The sequence below is a fragment of the Erinaceus europaeus genome, chromosome 2, assembly GCF_950295315.1.
Source record: "Erinaceus europaeus chromosome 2, mEriEur2.1, whole genome shotgun sequence".
In the NCBI taxonomy this organism is placed as follows: Eukaryota; Metazoa; Chordata; class Mammalia; order Eulipotyphla; family Erinaceidae; genus Erinaceus; species Erinaceus europaeus.
The window spans coordinates 203,179,062-203,206,576 of NC_080163.1; the positions used below are offsets into that span (position 1 = coordinate 203,179,062).

The 27,515-nt window shown below is 44.8% G+C and overlaps 1 long non-coding RNA gene across 1 annotated transcript; it reads left to right on the top strand.

The window, feature by feature from the left end:
• The first annotated feature begins 3,469 nt into the window (after positions 1-3,469).
• Positions 3,470-26,581, top strand: LOC132536873 (uncharacterized). Its single transcript, XR_009548418.1, has 3 exons — positions 3,470-4,171; positions 25,413-25,520; positions 26,216-26,581. It is a non-coding gene; the product is annotated as an uncharacterized LOC132536873 (long non-coding RNA).
• Positions 26,582-27,515: the final 934 nt, after the last annotated feature.

The window sequence follows — 27,515 nt, forward strand, 5'->3', positions numbered from 1 at the left end:
CCACCCCAGAGATAATGGTGCAAGTTCTGTCTCAGAGGCCTCTTCCAATCAGAAATCTACCTTGAGCCTTCTTTTTTTTTTTTATTTCTCTATTGGGGAATTAATGTTTTACATTCAACAGTAAATACAATAGTTTGTACATGCATAACATTCCCCCAGTTTCCCATATAACAAGACAACCCCCACCAGGTCCTCTGTCATCCTTCTTGGACCTGTTCTTTCCCCCCCACCCACCGCAGAGTCTTTTACTTTGGTGCAATACGCCAACTCCAGTTCAGGTTCTACTTGTGTTTTCTCTTCTGCTCTTGTTTTTCAACTTCTGCCTGAGAATGAGATCATCCCATCTTCATCCTTCTGTTTCTGACTTATTTCACTTCACATGAATTTTTCAAGGTCCATCCAAGATCGGCTGAAAACGGTGAAGTCACCATTTTTTAGAGCTGAGTAGTATTCCACTGTGTATCTAGACCACAGCTTGCTCAGCTACTCATCTGTTGTTGGACAAGCCTTCTTTTTTTAAAGAAAATATTATATTGATTGATCTGGATAGAGACAGAGAGAAATTGACATAGAGTGAAGAGATAGGAAGGAAGAGAGGAAGAGAGACACCTTGCACACTGTAGCACGTGGTCTCTAACAGGTGCGCCACTGCCCAGCTTCCCTGAACCTTCAGAGTTAAGCTGAGACATTTCTTCTTTGAGCCAAATCTCTCCACAGTTTCTGGATACAGCCGTGAGGACCCTTGATACTGTTTATACTCCTTCCGACTGGACTGTGATTTACCAAGGGCATGTATGGATGTGTTTTTTGCTTCTCCCCCCACTTTGAAAGAGGAATTAAGTGATTTACAGTTGACACATGGATACAGTTTGTCAACGAACCCTAATAGGTGTCTGCAAGACACACTCACCATCCACCTAAGTCCTCCCCAAATCATAGACCAAGACCCGAGCCCCGCTCCCCACCCCCCACCCCCGAGTCCTTTACGTTGGTGCAAGACACCTGACCCAGTCTCCAAGTTCTGCTTTGTGTCTCCCCTTCTGTTCTGATGTCTCCATTTCATCCCATCTTCATCCTTCTCTTTCTGGATGACCTCACTTTATAGCATTCCTTCAGGCTCCATCCCAGAGGAGGCGAAGAAGGTGAATTCATCATTTTTTAAACTTTTTTTTTGTAATTATATTTTTGTTTATTTATGATTGGATAGAGACAGAGAAATTGAGAGGGGAGACACACGTAGAGAGGGAGAGACACAGAGACACACCCGCAGCCCTGCCTCACCACTTGTGAAGCTTTCCCCCTGCAGGTGGGGACCAAGGGCTTGAACCTGGTTCTTTGTGCCCTGTAATGAAATTTATTATTCTTCATAGATGAGTAGTATTCCATTGTGTCCATGGAACATAACTTTCTCAACCACTCATCTATGGTTGGACACCTCAGTTTCCTCCAAGGCTGAGCTACTACAAATTGTGCTGCTATGAACACAGGCGTACACAGATCTTTTTGGATGGATGTGCTGGGTTCCTTAGGACCTATCCCCAGGAGAGGAATTGCAGGGTCCTAGGGCAGGTCCCCTTGTAGCCTCTGAGAGTTCTCCAGACTGTTCTCCACAGAGGTTGGACCCATTGACATTCCCACCAGCAGTGCAGGAGGGTTCCTTTGACCCCACACCCTCTCCAGCATTTGCAGCTGCTGCCTTTTCTGATATGTGATATTCTCACAGGAGTGAAGTGGTATCTCATTGTTGTCTTTATTTGCATTTCTCTGATAAAGACTTGGAGTATTTTTTTTTCATGTTTGTTGGCATTTGAATCTCTTCTTTGTGAAGATTCTTTTTCTTTCTTTTTTTTAATTTTATTTATTTTATTTATTTATTCCCTTTTGTTGCCCTTGTTGTTTTATTGTTGTAGTTATTATTGTTGTTGTCATTGTTGGATAGGACAGAGAGACATGGAGAGAGGAGGGGAAGACAGAGAGGGGGAGAGAAAGACAGACACCTGCAGACCTACTTCACCGCCTGGGAAGCGACTCCCCTGCAGGTGGGGAGCCTGGGGGCTGGAACCGGGATCCTTACACAGGTCCTTGCACTTCCTGCCACATGTGCTTAACCCCGCTGCGCTACCGCCCGACTCCCTACTTTCCCCATATTTGGGAGCTACTCTCTGCCCTGATTCAGTTTTCTATGTCCAACTCTGACACCATCTCCCCAAACAATACCTTTAGCCCACCTGCCTGTTAGCTTTCAGGCTCAGGCAAAAACTAGTAGGGCCATGGGCCCCTTGGAATATACCTAAAACAGACCTGCTAGCTTTTCTCAAAATGGAGACCCCTAATCTCATCTGCTCTATTCTTACCTTTAGGTTCCTGATTATTAAACAGTTTGTTCTGCTTTATATTTTCAGCCACCAAGTTGCAGATGCTGCCATGACGCCAACCTGACCTCCCTGGGCAGACGCCCTCCCCCATGTGTCCTGGAGCCTCCCCTCCCCAGAGCCCTGCCCCACTAGGGACAGACAGACACAGGCTGGGGGTGTGGATCCACCTGCCAACACCCATGTCCAGCAGAGAAGCAATTACAGAAGCCACAACTCCCACCTTCTGCTCCCCATAAAGAATTTGGGTCCAGACTCCCAGAGGGATAAAGAATGGGAAAGCTTCCAATGGAGGTGATGGGAAAAGGAGTTCTGGTGGTGGGAATTGGACCCTTGTCTTCTTCTCCTCTCTCCATTTCTCTCTCTCTCTCTCCTATCCAACAATGATGACATTAACAATAATAACTACAACAAAACAAGGGCAACAAAAAAAGGGAAAATAAATTTAAAACTATGGAGAAAGCATCTAAGGATTGTTGGCTGTAACTCCCGTCGATCTGATCTGGGGCCCAGATGCTGCACAGGAAGGTGTGTGTGACCTCTGCTTCCCTGTAGGTCTGAGCCTTTTGCCAGCTGGGCTGAGTCCAGTGAAGCTAAGGTCAGGCCCTGGAATTGAAATGGGTCTGCTGTTTGCAGCACTGAAAGGGGAGTCAGAGCACTTTTACGGAACCACTTTATGAAGCAAACGGTGATTGACAGGCTTCTTGTCATGGGGGCGGGGAGCGTCTTTTCATGTGGTGACCACACACCTCACCCACCCACCGCCAGGGTCATGGGTCCCTCCAGCACAGAACACTGGGTCCCCAGCCACTCTGTTCTCTCGTCTGTTCTTCCTCCAGGCCTGCTGAGGTTGACCAGTTGATTCATGTTCCTCCCGGTATTTTTCTTACTTATTTTAAATATTTTATCCGTTTATTATCCAATAGAGACAGAGAGAAATTTTGAGAGGTGGGAGGGAGAGAGGGAGAGAGACAGAGGAATACCATCTTCACCACTTGTGAAGCTTGCTCCCCCATGCAGGTGGGGACCAGGGGCTCTGAACCTGAATCCATGTGCACTGCAGTGTATGCACAGGTGAGCCGCTGCCTGGCCCCCCTTATGTATTTATTTATTTTCCTTCACTTCCACCGCAGGCAAGATCATCTGGTTCATTTTCTTCTTTAGGCTTATTCCCTTAACACAATCCTTTCTAGTTCCATCTGTGTCAGAGAGAGAGAGAGAGAGAGAGAGAGAGAGAGAGAAAGAGAGAGATCTCCAAACTCCTGAACAATCTCCCTCCCGCACGCAGTCTTCCTTTATGACTTTCCTGCTTTTTTTTTTTTTTTTTGTGAGCAGCTATGGTGATCTGTCTCTCGCAATCCTTTCTCAGAAGCCTTTAATAAATCACTTTTATTTCTTCATCAGTTAAACCTTGCAAAAAAAATTTTTTTTTTACCCCGGAGCCAAATACATGGTATCAAGAGTTTTTGAGATGCTAAGAGAAATAATGGTACTCATACAGGGTGGGGGAAAACCTCCTATTGGACATACAGACGTCTGCAGCGAGAGGTGATTCATGACAAGCCTTCCAGGGAATGACTGTCTGTGTCAGAAGGCAGAGGACTGCCATGACACCAGGGCTAGTGAGGTCAGAGTGCCAGCAACCCGTTAAAAACTGGGCATTTGTAAACAGACGAGGAATCTGATTTAAAAGAATGTCCACGGGAATACTTTATCTGTAATTAAAAATCTGCCCGAGAGAGAGAAGCAATTTTTAAACCTGTTTAAGGACATTGTATAGAACCAGAACGCAGCTCAAGGTGAGTGCTAGCCTTCCCTTGCTTCTCAGAGAAAACACTGCCAAATGGTGTCCTGCTTCTCAGCGCCTGTGTGAAAGGAAAAGCAGGTGCCGGGCCTCGTACAAGATGCTCTGTTTCTCTCATCTGTCTGCTTTTATTGTCAAAATGCCTTGGTTGAGCCCAACCTTATATCTTGCCCTAATAGGTAATACGTGTGTGTGTGTGGGGTGGGGGGTTTCCATACTAACTTTATTATTTAGCTTACAACATTGACAAGGTTATTAATTATGTAAGTAAATTGGTCTCCTAAAAAAATAGCCTTTTTTATTTTAAAAAATATCACTTTGATTCTGTTAATTATTATTAGGGATTTAATATTGATTTGCAAAATTATGACATAATAGGGGTCTAATTCTACACTGTTCCCACCACCAGAGCTCTGTCCCCGTTCCCTCCATTGGAAACTGCAGTGGATCTCCCAAGGTCACAGATAGGGCTTGACTCTTATTTCTATAACTGCCTGTATTATTTATAATCTCAATTACTCTCTACCTCTGCTCAATAAATAAATATACTAGAATGAATTTCAAAGCAACAAAGACTTTTCTTAAGACTTAAAGAGCATATTGTTTAAAAAAAACAAGCAGTGGATTGATAACATGCTTCTCAGTGCTAATGTTAGATGCAAAGTAAAGTGGAGTTCTATCTTTCAAGAATCAGAAGAAAATATAATATACTATGAAATGTGGTATCTTGTTTTCTTTTTATTTATTCATTTATTTATTTTTAGAGAAATGGAGAGAGGAGGGAAAGACAGAGAAGGGGAGAGAAAGACAGACACCTGCAGACCTGCTTCACCGCCTGTGAAGTGACTCCCCTGCAGGTGGGGAGCCGGGGGCTCCAACCGGGATCCTTACGCCAGTCCTTGTGCCTTGCACTACATGCGCTTAACCCGCTGCGCTACCGTCTGACTCCCGTATCTTATTTTCAATTCATAATGATTTCACTTTCACAAAGGAAATATACTTAGATTTTAGACTTGCAAGAGATCATAAATTCCACTAAACAAGTAGCTCTTTTTTAATTTTTATTTAATTTATTTATAAAATAAAAAACAGAAAATATTGACAAAGCCATAGGATAAGAGGGATATAATTCCAGACATTTCCTACCACCAGAGTTCCATATCCCATCCCCTCCATTGAAAACTTCCCTGTTCTTTATCCCTCTGGGAGCATGGACCCAAATTCTTTATGGGGAGCAGAAGGTGGGAGTTGTGGCTTCTGTCATTGCTTCTCCGCTGGACATGGGTGTTGGCAGGTGGATCCACACCCCCAGCCTGTGTCTGTCTGTCCCTAGTGGGGCAGGGCTCTGGGGAGGGGAGGCTCCAGGACACGTGGGTGAGGGCGTCTGTCCGGGGAGGTCAGGATGGTGTCATGGTAGCATCTGTAACTTGGTGGCTGAGAAATTATGAAGATATAAAGCAGGACAAACTGTTTAATAATCAGGAACCTAAAGCTATGTATATAGCAGGTGCAAACAGCTCTTTAAAAAGCTTATTAGTAATTTAATAGTGATTTCCAAGACTATAACATAATAGTGATATATCTCCACACCACACCCACCACCGCATTTCTGTGTCCTCACCACCCCAGCCCCAGTGGTAACCATCATCCTTCTCACAAGGTCTTAGAGACAAGTTGGCTATTTGTTTACTTTTTTTCAAGTTCATGTGTTTTGATTCTCTTTTTTTCTTTTTTAAATATTTATTTATTCATTCCCTTTTGTTGCCCTTGTTTTATTGTTGTAGTTACTATTGTTGTTATTGACGTCATAATTGTTGGATAGGACAGAGAGACATGGAGAGAGGAGGGGAAGACAGAGAGGGGGCAGACCTGCAGACCTGCTTCACCGCCTGTGAAGCGACTCCCCTGCAGGTGGGGAGCCGGGGAGCTCGAACCGGGATCCTTACGCCGGTTCTTGCGCTTTGCGCCACCTGCGCTTAACCCTGAGATTCCATCTTATAGTTAGTGTCTTCCCTCACTCTTTCTAACTTTTGCAAATGTCTGGTGCTCTAGCTCAAGGTGAAATGTTTCATGCTGTTCTCTATGCTGTCCTCTAATGGGTCCGTGACATTTCCCAACTCTTTGTGTATTCACGTTATACTATAGTCTCTTGGACTCTGTCCTCAGGTGTTAAATTTTCTGCTAACTGTATCTGTTTTACTTAAACCATCTTGAAATCTAAAATCTGAGTCATGCCTTTTTCATGTCCATTAAATTCTATTCAGCTCTCTTGTGATTGTGACTGCCTTGAGATTTTATCACCTGACTCTTAGTACATGTGTGTATACTCCCACCTTGAATTGATTTAAGCATGTTCAACATAGAATTTTATATTTGGGATTCAGAGTCTTTTTTTTTTTTTACCAACTGGCATGTCGTGATTCTTTGTGGGTACAGTGGGCAAATGTTCGAGCCTGGATGCAGAGGTCTATGAAGACATTCTCAGAGTCTCTGGTGACTAAAGAAATATAGAGACAACCGTGCAATGTCACTTCACATCTGGGAGAATGTCGTCCACCAGAAAGGACAAAAACAACAAGTGCTCACAAGAATAGAGGGAGAGAAGGACCTCCCTGTCTTTTTTTCCCTTAGGGATTTTTTGGCTCGTTACACCTTTTTTCCTGTTCTGTTCATTTCCTTTTCCCTCCTTCTTACTTGTTCCCTAATTCCTTCTTCTCTTCTTTCCCTTTCTTCCTTTGGATTTTCACCTGATACTTTGCAACCTCAGGCATGACAAGCATTCTGTTTAAGCTCTGTTTAAGCACTGTGCTGTGTCCTGGGCCTGATGTATGACTTTTAAAAAAATATTTATTTATTTTATTTATTTATTCCCTTGTGTTGCCCTTGTTGTTTTATGGTTGTAGTTATTATTGTTGTTGTCGTTGTTGGATAGGACAGAGAGACATGGAGAGAGGAGGGGAAGACAGAGAGGGGGAGAGAAAGACAGACACCTGCAGACCTGCTTCACCGCCTGGGAAGCGACTCCCCTGCAGGTGGGGAGCCGGGGTTTGAACCGGGATCCTTATGCCGGTCCTTGTGCTTTGCGCCACGTGCGCTTAACCCGCTGCGCTACAGCCCGACTCCCGATGTATGACTTTTTACAGCCACAGACATACATAGGAGATATTTTTTATCATATTTCTTATCTCTAGTAAATGCTGGATTTTTTGTCTCTTTATCTTTTCTCTCTGTGAGGCAGGGAAAATGTAGGAAACTCAGATTCCACAGGATTAGTGGATGCCTTGAGATAAAATAACTTCACTGCTTTAGTTATCTAGTTGACTATTTTAATGTGACTTTCTTTACTTTTTTTTTGTCTAGAAAGAATAGTGACACAGTTACAGTTATGATTTATTTACTTATTTTCTCTTTTATTTATTTTAAATTTTTTATTATTATTTATTTTCCCTTTTGTTGCCCTTGTTGTTTTATTGTTGTAGTTGTTATTGTTATTGATGTCGTCATTGTTAGATAGGACAGAGAGAAATGGAGAGAGGAGGGGAAGACAGAGGGGGAGAGAAAGACAGACACCTGCAGACCTGCTTCACCGCCTGTGAAGCGACTCCCCTGCAGGTGGGGAGCCGGGGGCTCGAACCGGGATCCTTATGCCGGTCCTTGCGCTTTGTGCCATGTGCACTTAACCCGATGCACTACCACCCGACTCCCTTATTTATTTATTTCTTACAAGAGCACTGCTCAGCTCTGGCTGATAGTGGTGCAGGGGACTGAAACTGGGACTTTCGAGCCTCAGGCATGAAAGAATCTACAGAATCATTATGCTGTCTACCCCCACCCAATTAATTAATAAAAATTAAATGTATATGGTATAATTTTGGGAGGTAGTCCACATGATAATTTTAATGTGTTTGTAATTATTTAATTTATCAAGGAAATATTTTTAAACATTTTTATTATATTTACTTACTGGATAGAAACAACCAGAAATCAAGAGGGAAGGGGATGATAGAGAGAGAGACAGACACCTGCAGCCCTGCTTCACCGCTCCCAAAGCTTCTCCTGCAGGTGGTGACCCGGACTCAAACCTGGGTTCTTGCGCATTGTAATATGTGCGCTCAACCAGGTGCGCCACCATCTGGCCTCAAAAGAACTATTTTTTATAAGACTTGTCATAAGGGTACCGTCTCACATCTTAAGGTAGGTGTGACCACTCTTCACTCACCATAAGTTAACATTTTAGTTATTCTTATCTACTGTGTACCTGGACTGTTACTTTTCTGAGAAATATAAGCCAATGTCTGTAATGTTTGTTGTTACAGTGACACTTCCTACTATTTGTTGTTACAATGACACTTCTCTAAATCTCAGGTCAATATCCGAGTAGGTTGACATGCTATGTCAATGTATATCGTATCATATATATTGCCGACTTATGAGGGCTTGTCCATGAATATCAAACATGCTACGGCCTAGCAACTTCCTTCTTTGGGAAGTCCTATAGTTCATCCCTTTTATCTTTTATAAAATTAACCAGATGTTTTCACTCATATGTGCAATTTACAGAACTGGTACGCATAACTTGTAAAACAAAACAAGCAAACGAACACAAAGCCAGAAGCAAACAAAGTATTTCTAAGACTTTGAACTCTTGGTGGTTCTCTTTGAGAGGTGGGAGGGGAGGGACCCAGAACTGTGGTGGGGAGTGTGGGTTTAACTTACCCTGTAAGTTTACAATTTTCTAATCACTATTTTTTTCTTTATTGGGGGGATTCATGGTTTACAGTTGACAGTAAAATACAGTAGTTTGTACATGCATAACGTTTCTCAGTTTTCCACATAACAATTCAGCCCCCACTAGGTCCTCTGCCATCCTGTTCCAGGACCTGAACCCTCACCCCACCCCAGAGTCTTTGACTTTGGTGCAAGACACCAACTCCAGTCCAAGTTCTGCTTAGTGTTTTCCCTTCTGATGTTGTTTTTTAACTTCTCTCTATGATTGAGATCATCCCATCTTCATCCTTCTCTTTCTGGCTGATCTCACTTCACAGGAATCCTTCAAGCTCCATCCGAGAGGAGGTGAAGAAGGTGAATCCATTATTCTTAACAGCGGTGTAGTATTCTGTTCTGTAGCTAGACCACAGCTTGCTCGGCCACTCATCTGTTGTTGGACACCTGGGTTGCTCCCAGCTTTTGGCTGTTACACATGGTGCTGCTGTGAACACCACAGCTGTACACAGATCTCTTTGGATGGGTGTGCTGGGTTCCTTATCCCCGGGAGAGGAATTGCTGGGTCATTGGGCAGGTCCACTTCTAGCCTTCTGAGGCTTCTCCAGACTGCTCTCCAATTTACATTCTGTAGGAGTTTTTCATTTGTCTTTGAGATCAGTGTGGAAAGCATGAGATCACTAAGAGAAAACTTGCGCTCGTTAGAGTTTAGGGTTAAAAGTCTGTAAGAGTAAAATGGGAAGAGGGGTAAGTTGAGGCTCAAACTGTAGGTAGTAACAGCACGTAAGAGACACAGGCAAGGGATTGGTACAGACACCACACACAAGAGGAAACTGATAGGTAGCAGTTCTTTTAAAAGGTAAAAGATGTAAGAGTAGCTTGGGAGTATAAACTGTTGTGATAAGACAGTAAGGGTGAAAAATGCTCTTCTGTTTGGTGATTGGATTATCGCTGGCCATTGTGTTTTTACCTCCTTTAAGAGAGGTGTACAAGTAAACACAGGGGCAACTCTTTTTAAGAGTTCTGGACTGTGAAACATCAGAAAATGTCCATAAATGAGCTTGTCTCGCGTGGTCCATGAGAAAGAAAGCCTTTGTCGGTGTCAGGGGGGATCTGCCGGCCTCCCAGTCTTCTCTACTCTGCCTGTTGTCTTCAGTGCCAGCTCAGATGGCCGGTTCACCAAGGCCGCCTACTGAGTTTTCTCCTTTGAGTCTTGCTGGTGTTGTGCTGCGCTGTGTTTGGGGTGGTCTTCTTGCCACTGGGTTATCACTGGGGCTCAGTGCCTAGACACTGAATCCACTGCTCCCAGACTTTTTCTTTCTTTCTCCTCTCTCACGTTTTATTTTTAATCTTTATTATTTATTGGATAGGTGAAACAGTCAGAAATCGAGAGGGAAGGGAGGGAGAGAGAGGGAGAGAGACAGAGAGGCACCTGCAGCCCTGCTTCACCACTTGTGAAACTTTCCCCCTGCAGGTGGGGACTGGGGGCTCAAACCCGGGTCCTTGTGCGCTGTAACGTGCGCTCCACCAGGTGCGCCACCACCCGGCCCCCCGTCTCACGTTTTGATTCCTTTCTGGAATTTTCAGTTAGTTTGAGGCCAGCTAACTGTGAAGTTGAGAGTTTTATCACCAGTATCACAGTTGTCATGAATTTTGTATTTTTTTTCTCTTTTCTCCTTTATTTACTTTTTTTTTTTTTTGGCACCAGGGCTTCGCTGAGGCTCCACACTTGTGGTCTCGCTGATCCGCAGCAGACTTGTTATTTTCCTTTGTTTCTTTCTCTCAGAGACGGCAGAGAGGGAGAAACACAGACGGAGAGAGAGAGCACAGCATTGCTTCACAGCTTGTGGAGCTTCCTGGGGACATCTTACATAATGCAAGGCTAGATTTTTTACAAGTTATTTGCATTTTATTTTCTGTTTTAAAACATCACTTTGTTCGTAAACGTTACTGTCATGTGATTATCGCTCTCTGACTTAGCCTGGCCCAATCTGGGCAAAAACCAAAGTCATTCAAGCGTCATTAACTGATCTGAGGGGGAAAAAAAGTCTCTACAACAGTTTTTATAAGATAGGGACTCTCTTTTTCAAATGTTTGTTTCACTTAGATGTAAACTCATGGGTTAAGCGCACGTGGCACAAAGCGCAAGGACCAGTATAAGGATCCCGGTTCGAGGCCCCGGCTCCCCACCTGCAGGGGAGTTGCTTGACAGGTGGTGAAGCAGGTCTGCAGGTGTCTGTCTTTCTCTCCCCCTCTCTGTCTTCCCCTCCTCTCTCCATTTCTCTCTGTCCTGTCCAACAGTGAGGACATCAATAGCAATAACAACAATAACTACAACAGTAAAACAATAAGGGCAACAAAAGGGAATAAATAAATAAATATTTAAAAAATTTAAAAAATAAAAATAAAATGGACAAAAGATACGAATACGTTTCTTCAAAAAGAGATGGGAAACATCTGATAGTCACATTAACGGTGCTTGGTATTACTAGTCACCACGAAAATGTAAACTCTAGGCACAGAGAGAGACTCCCTCACAACCCACTGTAGTCGCCATAATAAATAGTAGCCAATAATGAAAACCATGGCTGAGGGTGTGGTGAAGTCAGAATGCTTGTATGTCGCCTGTGGGAATGAATGTTCATTGGTATAACTACCTTGGAAAACAGGTTGGCGGTTTCCAAAAATGTTATGATAGAGATTCTAAATACAGCTGTTTAAATGCAGGTACGACAGTGGGAATAAAGCTCGACAGACAGGTTTAACAGGTCTGACATATATGTCAGTGATCTGATTTCAAGCGTGAATAGGTGTAGGGTTCACTGCGGAGAATTTTGCTCCTGACTTTGGGGTGAAGGTCTTAAAAACAGACGATGTCTGAGAATAGTGTTAGCACCTGTCACCCACTTAAATGTAATGAAAATCGAAGAGTGAGTGGACTCTTTAGAGCTTCAAGGACATAGAGGAAATAACGCTAAGATGCACAAAGCTACAACATAGCAGGGTGCAGTGTATATTCATTCATTCATTCATTCATTCATTCATTTTTACTTGAAGAGAAGGGTGAATAATTTAAAGATAATAATTTCCAAGAAGGGAAATGAAAATTAGATCCCACTCTGCTCTTAGAGGGAAGAATTCTGTGTTAGTCTTGGCTTCTGTCCTTGTAAATGGCTTATTATGGCAAGGTACATGCTATTCTTTGATCTTAATTTTATTAGTGACTTAATACTGATTTACAAAACATGAGATAACAGGGGTACAATTCTGTGCCCTGATTCCCTCCAGTGGAGACTGCAATGGTTCTCCCACGCTCACAGATATGGGTTGACTATTATTTCTATAACTGTCTGTCTATATTTATATATATTTGCCCATTTTTTTCCCATGGTTCCATCTTCTCTTCCTTTCCAAGTCACATCTACACCCATCACTATTTACAAATGTCCTCTTTTTTTCCTCTTTTCTCTCTGGGTCCTGATGGAATTAGGATTCAGAGCGAAAGGAAAAAAAAAATCTCTCTTTTTTTTTTTTTTTTTTTGAGCTGGGACCTTGCACATATGCTATTTCACTACTTCTAGCTTGTTTTTTTTTTTTTTCCTCCATAGCTAGAGGGAGAGATAGGGTAACACCAGAGATCCCTGGTGCTGCCTGGCCGTGGACCTGGGGTCATGCTCCTCTCTGGGAGTCTGGACCAGAATTCCGTGCAGGGAGCAGAAGGTGGGAGTGCCGGCTTCTGTCATTGCTTCTCCGCTGGACATGGGTGTTGGCAGGTGGATCCACACCCCCAGCCTGTGTCTATCTGTCCCTAGTGGGGCAGGGCTCTGGGGAGGGAAGGCTCCAGGACACATGGGTTGAGGGCGTCTGCCCAGGGAAGTCAGGGTGGCGTCATGGTAGCATCTGCAGCTTGGTGTCTGAAAGGGAGCAAGATATAAAGCAGGATAAAAGGATTAATGAACAGGAAACAAAAAGTGGGAATAAAACAGATGAGAACAGGCATCTTAGGGCGGAAAGACGTGAGTAGGTACATGCTTTCCGAGAGCCTTTAACATAGTAAAATGGTCCAGACCCCATACCACAAACTCTGTAGACTGAATTTTTGGAGTTAATTTTATATGGAAACATTGAGATTAATGAAGGGTTAGGTGATTTGTCTCAGACTGTACAGGGAACTTGTAGTTGTTTTAGCACTATGTAGAAAACGAGTTGTAAATATGTTAATATTTAATAAAATGAAAGGTACTGGGGGCCTGGTGGGGGTGCACCTGGTTGAGTGCACACATTACAGTGCGCAAGGACCTAGGTTCAAGTCCCTGGTCTCCATCTGCAGGGGGAAAGCTTCATGAGTGGTGAAGCAGGGCTGCAGGGGTCTCTGTATCTCTCTCCCTCTTTATCTCCCCCTCCCCTCTCAATTTCTCTCTGTCTCTATCCAATAATAAATAAATAAATAGAAAAAATAGAAAAAAGAAAGATACTTTAATTTTTTTTTGTAAAAAGGAAACATTGACTAAATGATAGGATAAGAGGGGTACAACTCCATACAATTCCCACCACCAGAACTCTGAGATACTTTATTTTTAAGTCTTCCCTGCTAAAATCTGTCGTTAGATTGGCTTAAAATATTGTCTCTGGGTTCCCCACTAGGGAAAGAGAGAGGCAGACTGGGAGTATGGATCCACCTGTCAACACCCATGTTCAGCGGGGAAGCAATGACAGAAGCCAGACCTTCCACCTTCTGCACCCCACAATGACCCTGGGTCCATACTCCCAGAGGGATAAAGAATAGGAAAGCTGTCAGGGGAAGGGATGGGATAGGGAGTTCTGGTGATGGGAATTGTGTGGAGTTGTACCCCTCTTATCCTATGGTTTTGTCAGTGTTTCCTTTTTATAAATAAAAAATTAAAAAATAAATGGCTCTGGAATAAAGTGTAGCGTGCTTTCAACTGTACCAACCAAGTGTCCTTTTCTAGTCAGAGAAGCCTTATGTTTGGGTCTCCATCAATCGGAGCTGTCAGCAAGCGTGGAGACACCGGTGAAGGTGGTTTGAAAACAACAACAAAACAAAACAAACAAAATAACTGCAGGAGCAGCTGATCTCTGGCAATGGATCAGGATGATGGCTGCATAGACGACTGAAACAGAAAGTGAGAGAAACAACACAGAGCGTCACCACCTGTCTCACAACTAAATACAGTCAAGTTCAAACACCAGGTGAGATCAGCTCTGCCCCGATTCTCATAAGCACCCAGACCGACTCTCCGAATAGAAGCTGATGGTGACAGGGTCCAGGAGCCGGTGGTGCAGAGGATAAAGCACTGGGCTCCCAAGTGTGAGAAGCTTAGTGTGTTTCTTCATTACGTATTCACCCCGAGATACACTTAGAAATATGAAATATCATGATATGAGCTTGTTATAGCATTAGCTTTAAAATTTTATAAAGTACTAACCAGGTGAAAAAATTTGAGTAAGTTAAGAAATAAGTAAGAAAAAGGAGGCCAGTAGAAAAAACCCATGTGGTGAAACAGAAAAGTTAAGTGCTAAGTCAAATTTACCGACTGTATTGGACTTTCAAAAAATGCACTTTCATGCTTTCAAAATATTAAGGTTCTCTTAATGACTGGGATGTGTTTTTTGATCTTGTTTTTTTTTTTTTTTTTTTCTTTGAGCTGGGACCTTGCATATATCCTATTTCACTACTTCTAGGTTGTGTTTTGTGTTTTGTTTTTTTGGTTTTTCCCTCCAGATAGCTAGAGGGAGAAACAGGATAACACCAGAGATCTGTGAAGCTGCCCGGACGTGGACCTGGGGTCATGCACTGACAAGGCACGTGACCGGAACTGCTCAGCTTTTTTTTCTGACCCTAAATGTCCTAAATCAGGAAGAACATTTCACTGTGTCTTTGCAAAGAGAGTTGCTCCACTTCTGTTTTCATACTTATGGAAATGTGCACCACATGCATTAAAAAGAACCCAAATGAATAATAGTATTCGGACTGAGTGTGCATTAATATTTGAATTGTTTTTGCACTTCTTTTTAAAGTTATCATTATTTGACCAGAGCACCACTTAGCTCTGGCTTATATGCTGGTGAGGGGATTGAACTTGGGGGTTTGGAGCCTCAGGAATGAGTCTTTTTGCATAACCATTTTGCTATCTACCCACTAATGTTAGACTATTTTTTTTCCCCAACAAGTAACCTTTTTAGTTGGAAGATCTCTGAAGAAAATTTGACCATAGATTTAGTTTGGCCACCAAGCAAACTTGTTCAGTGACAAAATAGGACAGGACACTTGGGGAGAAATTAAGAGACATACTAAAAATGATTATAAATAGCCTTTATGATTTTATTACATTTGATACTTATTTTTTTATTTATTTAAAAAAGGAGACATTTACAAAACCATAGGGTAAGAGGGGCACAACTCCACCACACAGTTCCCACCACCAGAAATCGGTATCCCATCCCCTCCCCTGACAGCTTTCCTATTCTCTATCCCTCTGGGAGTATGGACCCAGGGTCATTGTGGGGTGCAGAAGGTGGAAGGTCTGGCTTCTGTCATTGCTTCCCTGCTGAACATGGGTGTTGACAGGTGGATCCATACTCCCAGCCTGTCTCTCTCTTTCCCTAGTGGGGCAGGGCTCTGGGGAAGCGGGGCTCCAGGACACATGGGTGGGGTCGTCTGTCCAGGGGAGTTTGGTCGGCATCCTGCTGGCATCTGGAACCTGGTGGCTGAAAAGAGAGTTAACATACAAAGCCAAACAAATGGTTGAGCAATCATGGTCCTAAAGGCTGGAATAGTGCAGATGAAGTGTTGGGGGGTACTTACTGCAGACTATTGTGTACTTCTGCTTTCAGGTATATAATTTGCCCTGGTTTATGGACACGTGTGAACATATGCTCTATCTCAGGGGACCTGGACTATATCTAGGTTTTGGGACTTTGTTAGGAAGTGAACCACCTGGGATGGAATTAGAGAATACTATGAAAGGAAAGGTCTCAGCCGAGTGATGAAGCTGAAGGGTTGTCATTCCACACCTGAAGTCTCTGGACACAGTCTGAAGTGAAGTGTGCTGGGGTGGCACTCGTTGGGTTGATTAGGTTGTGATCGGCGGATGCAATATTATTTGATATGAATTGAGAGAAGCATGCAGGAAAGTGGGCCCCACCCTAAGGTTCCAGGACTGGGGACATTATAGGTTCTGATACTTATTTTTAAAAATTATCTTTATTTAATGATAGAGACAGTAAGAAATCAAGAGGAAAGGGGGAAGAGAGAAGAAGAGAGGCAGAGAGACACCTGCAGAACTGCTTCACCTCTCCCAAAACTTTCCCCCCGGGAGGTGGGAACCGGGGGCTTGAACCCAGGTCCTTGTGCACTGTAACCTGTGCGCTCAACCAGGTGCACCATGACCCGACCTCCGCTCCTCCCACCCCCTGCATTTGATACTTATTAACGTTGATGGATGTTAGTCAATCAATTAGTATGTATTAACATTGATTAAGCACTCTGCATACTTTAAAAATCTTTGCAGAAAAGAGAGAAAGATCTACCCACTTCCCACCAAGTGAGGAGCAGAGACATGTGAGAGGCAGTTCTAAGACAATGTGCCAAATTCCATGGAGGAGTTAGCATGGAGCATCTCGGGACATGGGAGAACTGTCCGAGCTAGGTTGTGGGGTCTCTGGAGACATGGTAGGGAGGTGATTCTCTTCCCTCATAGGTCAATACAAGTCAGGTGACACACATATTGGCGGGACTCCTGGGCAGGCCGGAAAGAATATTGAGACTGCAGCTAACACAGACAGGAGACAGAGCCATTGCATTCCTGATTTTTCTAAAGAATTTATTTTAATCAGAGGGATATAGAGAGAAAGACACAGAGTGAAATGCAAGAGCCCTGCTCAGCTCTGGCTCGTGGTGGTGCTGGGGATTGAACCTGGGAGCTTGGAGCCTCAGGCATGAAAGACTTGCAGAACCCTTGTGCTGTCTTCCCAGTCCTGCTTTCCACCCGTCCTGCCTACTGTGGAAAAGAAGCTATCAAAATGGAGCAGGTAGAAAAACACCAGGAGCAGAGAGCCAGGTGGCGGCCACCTGGTGGAGCACATACAGTACACAAGGACCCAGGTTCAAGCCCTCGGTCCCCACCTGCAAGCACCAAGAGTGGTGAAGCAGGGCTGCAGGTATCTCTCCGTCTCTCTCCCTCTCTATCTCCCCCTCTCCTCTCAATTTCTCTCTGTTTCTATCCAACAGTAAATAAATAAAATATATTTTAAAAAGAAAAGAAAAGAAACATACCAGGAGGAGCCGTTTATCAGAAAAAAAAATTCAATAATGTAAAATAAAAAGAAGAGATTCTAAGAAGGCAGCCAGGCATTTCAAAATTCAAGTTTGCATCCCTACACAAATCACATTCCACCTTGTTTGAGGGACCTGCAGATACAGTCACAGAATGACTGGTGGGAACCCCTGGGACTGACAGAAATAGCTGGGGGGACCCACAGGTATGGTTTTGAGAAGATTTATCATCTCAGTTTTCTCAAAGGGCGACAAAAGTAGATTCGAGCAAGCATTAGATCGGCCAAGTTGATCTTTAATTGCATTCTTGAATGGATCACTCTAAAGGAATGGAGAGCACTTGGAGATTGATGAGACTTCTTACAGCACTCAGTCGGAGAGCAGCAAACACACGCGTGCCAAGTTACCCCCCCCCCCCCCACACACACACTTAGTTTTTCTCAAGGTTAGTAACCCGGGGGATTTCAGGAGTCTGAGAGCTTTAGGGGTTAGTATCGAGGGGAGGATTTTAGTCAGTCTGTCCCAGATGTCCTCATGGGCAAGGCGTGTAGAAACAGACCTGGATGGTCATGAAAGTAGGCAGATGTGTTAACCGGTTGACGAATTTGGCCTATAGTTTCCTGCCTGGCTTCTCAGGGTTTGTCTCCTGACTTTGTCTTTTTATTATTATTACTATTCCTATATTGGGGGATTAATGGTTTACAGTAAAATACAATATTCTGTACATGCATAATATTTCCCAGTTTCCCACATAACAATTCAACCCCCACTAGGTCCTCCTCAGCCATCATGTTCCGGGACCTGAACACGCACCACCACCACCACCACCCCCAAACCCCAGAGTCTTTGACTTTGGTGCAATACACCAACTTCACTCCAAGTTCTGCTTAGTGTTTTCCCTTCTGTTCTTATTTTTCAACTTCTGTCTATGAGTGAGATCATCCCATCTTCATCCTTCTGTTTCTGACTTATCTCGCATCACAAGATTCCTTTAAGCTCCATCCAAGAGGAGGTGAAGTAGGTGAATTCTTCAGTCTTAACAGCTGAGTAGTATTCCATACTATATCTTGACCACAACTTGCTCAGCCACTCATCTGATTTTAGACAACTGGGTTGCTTCCAGGTTTTGGCTAGTACAAATTGTGCTGCCAAGAACATATGTGTACACAGATCTTTTTGGATGGGTGTGTTGGGTTCCTTAAGATCTATCCCCAGGAGAGGAATTGCAGGATCATAGGGCAGGTCCACTTCTAGCCTTCTGAGAGTTCTCCAGACTGCTCTCCACAGAGGTTGGACCCATTGACATTCCCACCAGCAGTGCAGGAGGGTTCCTTTGACCCCACACCCTCTCCAGCATTTGCTGCTGTTACCTTTTCTGATGTGTGACATTCTCACAGGAGTGAAGTGGTATCTCATTGTTGTCTCTATTTGCATTTCTCTGACAATCAGAGACTTGGAGCATTTTTTCATGTGTTTCTCGGCCTTTTGGATCTCTTCTGTGGTGAATATTCTGTCCGTGTCCTCCCCCCATTTTTGCATGAGGTCATTTGTTTTCTTGTTGCTGAGTTTGGTGAGCTCTTGATATATTCTGGTTATTAACCTCTAGGCAGAAATGTTAACTGGTTGAAGAATTTGGCATTAGTTCCCCTCCTGGCTTCTCAGGGCTTTGTTCTTGACTTTGTCTTGGTCCTATCCCATCACATAACTTGGAGGACAAGGTATCCCTGTGCCAAGAGGAAGCTAATACACAGACAGGAGGGAACAGAATTCAAAATGTCTTCACAGAGAGAAAAATGCATAAAAACCAGCACTGAGCTCTAGAAACAGACGTGAATGGAAACTATTGGCCTCATTTTTATTTTATTTGCTATCTAAGATGTTTTTTTTGAGTGGGTTTATTATGCTGTTCAGGAAGTTACTATTACAGGGGGTGTCACTCTACTCCACATCCATCAACAGTAGGGGTGCCCCTACCCAGCCATGGCCTCCATAGTTCTTCGGACGACTTTAGAGGTGGGCCAGCTCTCTTTTTGTTTGTTTGTGTGTCTTGTTCTGTTTTATTGCCTCCGGGGTTATTGCTGGGGCTCGGTGCCTGCACCGCGAATCCTCTGCTCCCGGAGGCCATTTTTGTTGCCCTTGTTACACTTGTTGTTGTTTTTATCATTATTGTTGTTATAGCTGTTGTTGTTGTTGTTGGATAGGACTGAGAGAAATGGAGAAAGGAGGGGAGGACAGAGAGGAGGAGAGAAAGACAGACACCTGCAGACCTGCTTCACCGCCTGTGAAGTGACTCCCCTGCAGGTGGGGACCAGGGGCTTGAACCTGGGTCCACTTAACCAGGTACACCACCGCCTGGCCCCTGTCATTTTGATTTTTAATCGCATCATGCATGACATTCTACTAAAGATGCGACCCCTGGCTCCTTTATCTAGTCATCTGTCCATGGCACTTAAGTTACTCCCACTCCCTGGTGGTCGCGAATCAGGCAGTTATGTATAATAGCATCGTGCGTAAGTCTCTTCAAGCTAGCGTCTTCACGTCCTCTGGGTAGATGCCCAAGGAACCACACTTTTGGGTCGTGAGAGAATTCCGCCTTTGCTGAAGGCCTGTCCACCGTCTCCGGTAGGGGCTGAGCCAGCGTTTGTCCCCAGCACTGTTGCTGCGGGATTCCTTGTTTGCTCCTATGATCCACTCCAGCTCTCGCCATCTCCCCGGGTCCTCCATGTTGACCAGCCTCGCAGGTGTGAGGTGGTCTCTCTGTGTGGCTTTACTCTCTGCATGGTTTCTCTAACCACAAGAGAGGCGGGACAGATCTCAGGCGTCTGTGGATCCCGTGCGGAGCTCTTGTCAAGAGCTGTTACTTATGTTGTTTGCTCACTTTTGTTGCTAGGTGGTTTTTGTTGTTGTTGATCAGTTGTGTGATTTTTTAAAAAAAATTTCGTTATTGGGGAATTAATGTGGGTTTTTTTTTTTTTTATGGCTTACAGTTGACATTAAACGCAATGGTTTGTCCATGGGTAACATTTCCCACCTTTCCACAAAACAATTCAACTCCCACTAGGTCCTCCTCTGCCATCATGTTCCATGACCTGAACCCCCCCACGCCAGACTCTTTGACTTTGGTGCAATACTCTAGGTATTTTCTTTTTCCAAATAAGTATTTTTATTCTCTTTTTTAAATGATGGGATCTGTTCAGTGGAGAAGCAATTACAGGAGCCAGACCTTCCACTTTCTGTACCCCATCAGGAACTTTGATTCACACCCCCAGAGGGATAAGAACAGGGAAGCTTCCAGTGGAGGGGTAGGAATTAGAACTCTGGTGGTGGGAACTGTGTCCCTCTTATCCTACAATCTTGTTAATCACCATTAAATTACTAATAAAAATGATGGGTTATTGATAGGATTGCATTAAATTTGTATATGGCTCTGGGTGTAATAGTCATTCTTTTAAATTTCTTTACTGGGGAATTAATGTTTTACATTTGACAGTAAATACAATAGTTTGCACATGCATAACATTCCCCAGTTTTCCATGTAACAATACAACCCCCACTAGGTCCTCTGTCATCTTTCTTGGACCTGTATTCTCCCTGCCACCCACCCAATGATTTCTTTTTTCTAATGTTTTTTTTTATTGTCTTTATTTATTGCATAGAAACAGCCAGAAATGGAGAGAGAAGGGAGTGATAGAGACGGAGAGAGACAGAGAGACACCTGCAGCTCTGCTTCACCACATGCAAAGCTTTCCCCCTGCAGGTGGGGACCGGAGGCTTGAACCTGGGTCCTTGTGCGTGGTAACATGTGCGCTCAGCCAGGTGTGCCACTGCCTGGCCCCTGTTGTATGATTTCTTTACCGGCCTTTGATATTAATCAGATGTGTGTGTTGTGTAGAAATCTTCTAATTATTGGGCTATATGAACCATTGGCTTTTAACATTATAGATGTGGGAGGCGGTAGTGCAGCGGGTTAAGCGCACGTAGCACAAAGCACAAGGACCGGCATAAGGATCCTGGTTCGAGCCCCTGGCTCCCCACCTGCAGGGGAGTTGCTTCACAGGTGATGAAGCAGGTCTGCAGGTGTCTGTCTTTCTCTCCCTCTCTCTGTCTTCCCCTCCTCTCTCCATGTCTCTCTGTCCTATCCAACAATGACACAACAATAGTAACTACAACAATAAAACAACAAGACAACAAGAGAATAAATAAATATAAAAAAACTTATTTAAAATGATAGATGTATAAGTATATGCTTTTGGGGACTTTTTGAAAGTTCATCTTAATGACATGCAAAGCAAAGTAAAACAAAAACAATTTAGATACCTGTATTAATCACAGAGTTCACAAGTTTTGCCTGCTTTTTTTTTTTTTTTACAGTGTGTGTGTGTGGGGGGGAGGATGGAATCTAAGATCGTACAAATAGAGGAACTTTTTTCAAAAGAAAAGAATGATTTTTTAAAATACTTTTTTTATGGGACTGGTGGTGGCGCACCTGGCTGAGCACTCATATTACAGTGTGCAAGGACCCATGTTCAAGCCTCAGGCCCCCACCTGCAGGGGGAAAGCTTCACGAGTGGTGAAGCAGGGCTGCAGGGATCTCTCTGTTGCTCTCTCTCTCTCTCTCTCTCTCTTTCCCTTTACCCCTCTCAATTTCTGGCTGTCTCTATCCAATCACAAATTTTTTTAAATAAAATATTTAATATATGTATTATCTATTATTGGATAGAGACAGCCAGAAATTGAGAGGAGAGGGGGAGATAAAGAAGGAGAGAGAGAGAGAGAGAGAGAGAGACACCTGCAGCCCTGCTGCACCACTTGTGAAACTTTCCCCCTGCAGATGGAAACCGGGGGCTTGAACCTGGACACTTGAGCACTGTGATGTGTGTGCTTAAACCGGGCGCACCATTGTCTGGCTGCCTGATTTTCTTTTTGCTTTTTTAATGCAGCTGGGACTTTATACAAATAAGATTTCCCTCACCCCAGACTGGTCTTTTCATTCTGATAGAGAGATGGTGTGTGCAGGGGGTGGGAGTCTGAGTCTTGACTGTGAACCATGCACATGGCTAGGCACATACATATCCTACTTGGAAAACTTTCCCTCTGGCCCAAGACCCATCTCCCGACATAGCCCTGACCCAGACAGCCGTTCCAGCCCTCCCCGCTCATCCCGTCCATGAGAGGACCACAGGCACCAGAAGATTCAGGGCTGTTCCCCGCCTGTCCCATGGCAGGTGCAGCCCAACTGGGCCCAGCCAGGGACGCCCAATCTTTCTTTGCCCTGTAATTGGTTTAATTAATCCAGGCCGGAGTTTCTCGCTGTGTGGCGTTCCCTTGGTCTTGGGGATTGGTGCAGGGGTGGCCGATTGAGGCAAATCTTAGTGTTTTCTTTTTCCCAGCAGTTAATGGGAAGCGACCTGCCTCACGCGGCACTAATTGCTACTGGCAGGCAGCCAGCAGCCGGCAGGGAAGGCAGTCTGGGGAGCAAGTTAACACAGAGATAACCGCCCGCCGGTGCAGCAAACCACCAGAAAATGGACTCGTGGCTCAGACCGAAAAATGGTGTCTAAATTGCCCTGAGTCTGGAGTTTCTAGTTATTCTTTCAGCTAAATTGAGGTCTTTTTAATCATCTTTTATCTGAAAGCATTCTAACAGATGATCCGAGAGAAAGAGAGAGAGAAAGAGAGAGAGAGAGAGTGTGTGTGTGTGTTTTTAATCACCTTTAACTGAAAGCATTCTAACAGATGAGCCGAGAGAAAGAGAGAGAGAGAGAGAGAGAGAGAGGGAGGGAGGGAGAGGGAGACAGAGAGGGAGAGAGATGGAAAGAGAGAGAGAAAGAGAGAGAGTTTTTTAAATCACCTTTAACTGAAAGCATTCTAACAGATGATCTGAGAGAGAGAGAGAGGGAGAGAGAGAGAGAGAGAAAGAGAGATGGAGAGAGAGAAAGAGAGAGTTTTTTTAATCACCTTTAACTGAAAGCATTCTAACAGATGATCTGAGAGAGAGAGATGGAGAGAGAGAGAGAAAGAGAGAGAGAGATTTTTAATTACCTTTAACTGAAAGCACTCTAACAGATGATGATGAGAGAGAGAGAGAGAGAACTAAAGATGACTCTTAATTAGAAGGTGACCATTTCATACACAGGAGGTTTGGAGGGACTCTGGCAGAGGATCATAGGAGCTGTTTGGAGATTTGTTTCTCCCAGAAAGGAATGTGGGTTATTGTTATTGTTTGCAATTCAAGGTCAGGGCTGTTGCCACAGGGTGTTGGGGAGGCAAGTTTTGAGTCACTAGAAGGCTCTGAGAATTACTCTTTCAAGGAATGTTTCTGATGTCTAGAGGCTTACCATTGTGGGAAGAGGTGTTTGTCAATCACTGGTAGGGCAAATGCAAAGAATGACGAACCGTCTGCAAATTCCATTCACTCCAAGGACTGGAGCATCTCCCGCCATTCTTCATTACGCGAGGGGCGAGATGAGGCGAGAAGAAAGCTGGATCCCCCCCCCCCGCCCCCCCCCGCCTGGACTCTGCTCTCTGATTCAGTCTGCATGGCCCCTGCATCTGCGTCCCCATTCCAGTGGCTGGTTAAGAAAACGGCTTCTGGGGGCAGGTGGTGGTGAGTCTGGTTGAGCACACACGTCACAATGTCCAAGCTCCCCCATCCCCACCTGCAGGGGAAAAATCTTCACAAGTGGTGAAGCAGGGCTGCAGGTATCTCTCTGTCTTTTTCCTCCCTCTCTATCAGCCCCTTCCCTCTTGATTTCTGGTTGTTGCTAAGAAATAATAATAAATAGAGATAATTAGAAAAATGAAGGAAAGAAAGAAAGAAAAAGAAAAAGAAAAGAAAGAAGAAGAATGGTTTTGGGAGTCGGGCGGTAGCGCAGCGGGTTAAGCGCACGTGGCGCAAAGCACAAGGACCGGCGTCAGGATCCTGGCTCAAGCCCCCGGCTCCCCACCTGCAGGGGAGTCGCTTCACAGGCAGTGAAGCAGGTCTGCAGGTGTCTGTCTTTCTCTCCCCCTCTCTGTCTTCCCCTCCTCTCTCCATTTCTCTCTGTCCTGTCCAAAAGCATCAATAATAACTACAACAATAAAACAACAAGAGCAACAAAAGGGAATAAATAAAGAAGAAGAAGAATGGTTTCTAAAAAACTATTACTAGCTCTCCGAACTTTGGCTGCCTGGAGATAATCACCCATCCTGTGACTTGGTCTGCCACCTTTCAAACATTATTAATTGTAAAATCTGGAGGTGGCGAGCAGAGATGTCAGCTGCACGTTCATTGTGTGGCTTGGCAACGTCAGAGTGAGGACTTGCCTCAAGAAATACCACCCAGTTCTCCTGCCTGAAGACAGTCTCTGCATAATCTCAGAAACGGAAGCTTCTGTGGAATGGATTACCAAAAAAATCCTATCCATGGAACAAGAAGTTCTTCTCTCCGCAGGCCAGTGCTGGGCACTGCAGGAGAGGACGCTCACCCGTCTGGCTCTCCCCAGGACAGTGTCCACCCACGATGTCTATCTCAGTGTTTCTCTGTTGCCCGGAGGCCTCTTGCCATAGCCCAAGCACTCAGCACTGAATACAAGTCTCAGTCTAGAAAGAAAAATAGCAGAGACTTTAAGTCTCCATCTCAGTTTTGTTAGCTTATTTTTTTTTTAATTTTCATTTACTTATTTTTATTTTTGTATTGTGGGGATGAATGATTTATAGTAAATACAGCGGTTGTCCCTGTGTAACATTGTTTTTTTATTCTCTTTTTATTATCATCTATGTATTTATTATCTAGAGACAACCAGAAATTGAGAGGGAAGGGGGTGACACAGAGAGAGAGACAGAGACAGAGAGACACCTGCAGCCCTGCTTCACCACTAGTAAAGCTTTCCCTCTGCAGCTGGGGGCCGGGGCCTCGAACCTGGGTTCTCGCGCATTGTAACATGTGCGCTCAACCAGGGTGCACCATCACCCGGCCCCTCCATGTGTAACATTTCTCAGTTTTCTACAAAATACTCTCCCGCACCCCAGTCTAGGTCCTCCTTCAGGACCTAGCATCAAGCACCAGGACCTGAAAGCCCTCCCTCCCCCAAACTTCTCCAGAGTCCTTTACTTTGGTATAAGACACCAGACTCAGTTCAAGGTGTGCTATTCTGTTCTGATTTCTCCATTTCTGTCCATGAGCGACCTCTTCCCATCTTCATCTTTCTCTTCCTGGCTGGACATATCCTATCTCCAGATATCTTCCATGGGCTTCCCGTAAGCTTCTGCAGAAGAGCACGCCGGGCACATCTGGAACTCCAGGAAGAGGAAGGTGCCGTCCCTGATCCTGAAATGTCCAGCCTGGGTAGCTCTAGTGTACCATTCACTTCTCTGATGCCTCACACCATGGCGGGAGGTGGGGGGGGGGCAAGGCTTTTCCCAGATAGACACTGTGTTTGGGTACCAGACAGTCAAGCTGATGCTGATATATATTCCAGTTACCACTAGCCGTGATTCCAGGAGAGCTCAACTAAATCGTCATGTTGTAAGGAAGAGGTCAGAGGTGGAGAGAGGTCGTGATGGATGGGAGACGGGTTCGTGGAAAACAAGCTTCCTTGACGTCCCACGTGTCCTTTCAGCGGTGTCCTTGGGTGTCGTGTGCCATCTGCCCATGCTGTCCCCTCCTGGCCTCGGTCCCCGAGACATGAGTAGCCAGGGTGTCCCTTTGCTCCCTCTCGTTATTCTGTGTTGTCTGTTACGGATGAGTTTTTGGACTATTCTCATGATTAATGATCCAAGCTCTCAACAGGCAGGCCAAGACTCGTAGGTTTCCTTATGGGAATCCAATAAGAAAGAGAAGATCCTTCCTCTGTTACTGATGCCTGTAGTCCATGGCGTTGATAGGCACACAGTCACTTTGGGGGATAAGAAACTGAGACAGGTCTTGAGAGAGAAGCAGTGGCTGAGCTGAAAATAAAAATAAACAAATAAAATAATAATAATAATAAAAAGACACCGAATACAGCTTCATTCAGTCTTGTTGTGTGTTTTAAATTTCAGAAGGCGTAGCCGACTGTCAGCATGGCCAACGTTCGGGATTGTGAAGTAGGAAAGCGTGGTTGGGAAGAGGATTTCGGCTACCATCCCTTCACAAGGAGGGGAGGCAGAGCTCAGGGGCAGGGGTGCAGGGAGGAGGGAGGTTTGAGAATAAGTCGGTGGGAGGCTGGGCGGTGGGGCACTGGGTTAAGCGCACGTGGCGCGAAGCACAAGGACCCACACAAAGATCTCGGTTCGAGCCCGCCGGCTGGCTCCCCACCTGCAGGGGGGTCGCTTCACAAGCGATGAAACAGGTCTGCAGGTGTCTATCTCTCTCTTCCCCTTACTATCTTTCCCTCCTCTCTCAATTTCCCTGTGTCCTGTCCAATAAAATGGGGAAAAAATGGCTTCCAGGAGCAGTGGATTCATAGTGCAGTCATCAAACCCCAGAGATAACCCTGGAGGTAATAATAATAATGATAATAATAATAATGATAATAATAATAATGATAATAATAATAAGAAGAATAAGAAGAAGAAGAAGAAGAAGAAGAAGAAGAAGAAGAAGAAGAAAAATGGTGGGGAAGGCCTCTTTCTGTAGATTTGTACTACTAGATAGCCAGGAAGCCGGGTGATCACCGAGGTAAGATTAAGGAGACAAAGATACTTCAGGTTAGCAGGTGAGGGGGGAGGAGAGGGCATGAAACAGTTCTCCTGCACGGGGAGAGAGCCCTGACTGGTGACGTGTATGACTACCAGGCCGCTCGCGATGAGGCTTGCCTCCCTGAATTGAAAGTAAGCATGGCAGCATTTCCCCCAGCTGCAGCCGCACGGGCCTGTGAGTGGAGGTGAAGCCTGGGGCTCACCTGGGATTAGAACCGTGTCTACACATGAATGACTGAGAAGGAGAGGAGTCGGGAGGTGGAGGGTGATTGCAAGGAGCGGTTTTACAGCAGAACGCTTCACCTGTTGAGCCAGGAACAAGCTGACAGCAGGCTGGCCACGGTGGGGTCAAGGGGGTGGTGGTGGTGGAGGTGTCATTATGGGGAGCAGAAGGTGGGAGTTCTGGCTTCTGTAATGGCTTCTCTGCTGGACACAGGCGTTGGCAGGTGGATCCATATGTGGTCCAAATAGAAGGTAGCTCTACAGGTTGGTGGCCCAAACCCAGTCCACGTTCTGTCTTGTGTTTCCCCCTCTGTTCTTTTTTATCTCAACTTCTGCCCATGAGTGAGATCATCCCATCTTCATCCGTCTCTTTCTGGCTGAGCTCACTTCACAGGATTCCTTCAAGCTCCATCCAAAAGGAAGTGAAGAAAGTGTCTTC